The sequence below is a fragment of the Galeopterus variegatus genome, unplaced genomic scaffold (assembly GCF_000696425.1).
Source record: "Galeopterus variegatus unplaced genomic scaffold, G_variegatus-3.0.2 Scaffold1660, whole genome shotgun sequence".
Classification (NCBI taxonomy): domain Eukaryota; kingdom Metazoa; phylum Chordata; class Mammalia; order Dermoptera; family Cynocephalidae; genus Galeopterus; species Galeopterus variegatus.
This window is the reverse complement of record NW_007727771.1, coordinates 360,032-363,358: the sequence shown is the minus strand read 5'-3', so window position 1 is coordinate 363,358 and position 3,327 is coordinate 360,032.

The following is a 3,327-nucleotide window of genomic DNA, read 5'->3' as shown; positions in this document are numbered from 1 at the left end:
TCTTCCTGTCCCCACCTTACAAGAAAAGTAAGTTTGAAATGACTGAGCTGCTTTCTTGTTGTTTTGCTGTCTTCAGCCCTCTTCTGTCGATAACATCAGCCCATTTTGCTCAGCTCACTGGGACACATTTCATTTTAGGGAATGAAGTGCTGCTGCAATAGAGATCTTTAACTAACTCTGTTGTCATTGTGTCCTTTGACATCAGACTTCTTGGATGGAGGGTAAGAATGTGTAAAAGGCCTAGCACAGGGCCTGACACACAGCAGGGACAAACGGCATCTGTAACTCCACATTGCCACTGCCTAAATGAGCGTGCAAGAGTAGAAGTCAGTAGTTGTTAAGTCCCTCGGGGCAGCTGGCTTCCTCAAGGGGCTGTGTGGGGTGTGAGCCTGAGGGGGCTGCTGGTTGGCCTGGCCCCACCCCAGCAACTTGGGCAGACCTGGGCTGGGCAGCCACATTCACTTACATTTAAACAAATAACCAGCTCCTGCTGGCCATCAGGGGACCAAAAACATACAAACAAAAAATGGTCATAGCTGTCTCTGCTCTCAAATAGTTATGGCCTGAAAAAGTTAACACAACCAAGGAATATCCTCAATGGAGAGAAAAGCCTTCACCAGTGAACATCCACAATCCTAAAATTCACATTTGTCTCCTTCCAGTTCCTTCCATCCAGCTTTGTTATTTTACCTTAGAGACATTTGGACAGTTAAGATTTAGTCCCTCCTTATTTTTGGTCAGCTGGTTTTGGACAGTTAAGATTTAGTCCCTCCTTATTTTTGGTCAGCTGGTTGGTGCAGGTTCCCTCCTTTTATGACTCGGTTCCAGGCACTTGCAGGAAATACCAAGAAAAATGATTGCTCCAAACAGCTTATAGGTGCTAGGGTGGGGGTAAGCACAGAATATTACAGGAACCCAGGAGAGGTCCCTAACCCAGCTGGGGGATGGGGGGCTGCAGACTGGGGATGTGTAAGGAAAGCTTCCAGGAGGAGCTGATGGAGGACTCCTGAGCTGCCTCTTATGGGATAGCAATCTCTCCCCTCAGGGCCATAAGCAGTGGCTGGAGATCACACGATTTCCCAGGTGTGTGTGACTGCCAGGACAGCCACCTGGTTGTAGGGCAGCTGCTCTTTTTGCCCATTTTCCTCAGGGAGTTTTCCTGGGTCTTGATGACCTAAGCAGAGTTTGTTCAGAATCCTGTGTTGTCAGTGGTCCCCAGTAGCCATCCCAATCAACACATCATCCCATCACTGGCAGAAAGAAGCACCTGCCAATTCTGATTGTCCCACGGAGGAAACCCTGGTGGCCCAGTTCTGTGAGCCCCCACCCCCAGGCGCATGAATCAGAACTCACCATGCTCTGCTTTAGGAGACCCACAGCGTTTGAATCGATTAAAATGTCCAAACCAAACCAACCCTTCCCGGCGGCCCCAGACCAGCTCCTCTTCCTTGTCTACAAGCAGAGAGAGCAGTCTTGATTTAGGGGCTGGAAATAGCAACATCAGGGTGTGGTCTGTGGCACTTCAGACAGCTGGACTGGTCCCACACTTCATGTGACTCATTTCCTCCGTGTAGGCAGTCACTTAGGGTGGCACGGCCAGCTTCCTTGCCTCTGTTTTTCCATGATTAGGCACAGAAAGCAGGAAGGGCTTGAAATAGTGAAAAAAAGGAACTAGAACCCATTCCCACAGCACACTGACCCCCGACTGCTCCCTCTTCCCCCAGCCAGTGAAAAACCTCAGACTCAGAAGGGAGGGGGCAGGGCCTGGCTACCTGGGGTCCCGAGGGCCTGTTCAGAAGCAGGGAGAGAGACAGAGGTGTCCAGGGCGGATGTCGGCATCCTTCTCGCCATACCTCCCTCACCTGCAGCCCTATGAGCAGGGCCAAAAAACCCTGTGTGCTGGGACAACTGGATATCCACGTGCACAGGATAAAGTGGCACTCCTTCCTTACTCACCCTCACCAAAGGTTAACTCAGCGTGGATCATAGACCTGAACATAACAGCTAAAACCACAAAGCTCTTCACAAAGCAGAAAACATAGAAGTAAATCTCTGTGACATTGGCTCAGGCAATGGTTTCTTAAATCCAACACCAGAAGCAGATGGAAGAGAAAAATAGATAAATTTTTATCTATTCATCAAAATTTAAAGCTTTTATGCCTCAGGCATCACTGTCAAAGTGAAAAGACAACCCACAGAATGGGAGAAATTATTTGCAAATCATACATCTGATAAGTGTCTAGTTTCCAGAATATATAAGGAACACAAACAACTTGTATTAGCTTGCTAGGGCAGTAGTAACAAAGCACCATAAACTGGGTGGCTTAAAACAACAGACATTTATTCTCTGATAGTTTTGGAGGCTGGCAATCCGAAATCTAGAAGTCAGCAGGGTTGGTTCCTTCTGGAGATTCTAAAGAAGAATCTGTTCCACGTCTTTTTCTAGCATTTAGTATTGCCAGCAACGTTGACATTCCTTGGCTTGTGGACATGTCACTCCAGCCCCCGCCTCCATTGTCACAGGGTGTTCTCCACTGTATCTCTCTATTCACTTGCCATTCTCCTTTCTGTGTGCATCATTCTCTTCTCATGAGGACAGCGTCATACTGGATGAAGGGCCTACCCTACTCCAATATGACCTCACTTTCTTTCTTTCTTTTTTTTTTTTTTTGGCTTCTGACTGGTACAGGGATCAAACCCCAGACCTTGGTGTTATCAGCACTACACCCTCCCTACTGAGCCACGGGCCAGCCCTGGAGCCTTCTGTTATGGGGGCTATGCTATATGGGAGCAGGGACCAAGTGAAGGAACTGAGCTGGTAGGTGGAGAAAGACGTCCAGATGAAGGTTTGTTAGCAGGGGGAGTGGGGTTTCTGCTTTAGTGTCTCTGCCCTTTTTCCCCTCAGAGAACTGCCTTTCATCATCGTCACCTATGATGGTAGTGAGAACAAAAGCACACTAAAGAGGTGGGGATTGGAAGACTTGCACTACATCTGGACATGAGGCAGGACAGTATGGGGCACTTGAATGTGAGGAGACATGGAAGGTCTGCAGAGAGGCCAGCTGACTGGGGGGAAATATCTGTCTTCAAGCCTTGGGCATGACTACTGGGCAATTGGCCATTGGGACCAATGGAATAATCTCAATGGAATGTTCTGAGTAGGCGGCCACTTTTTCAAGTGATGCCTTTTTCTCCTTTTGTTGTTGCTATTTCATAGATTGAAGTGTTGGTTTATTTTCCTCCTCTCTAAATGGCACTCATATGTTTGCTGACTCCTAATTTATTTGACTGGGATGTATAGCTGTTGCCTGACAAAAAGCCGCTCTG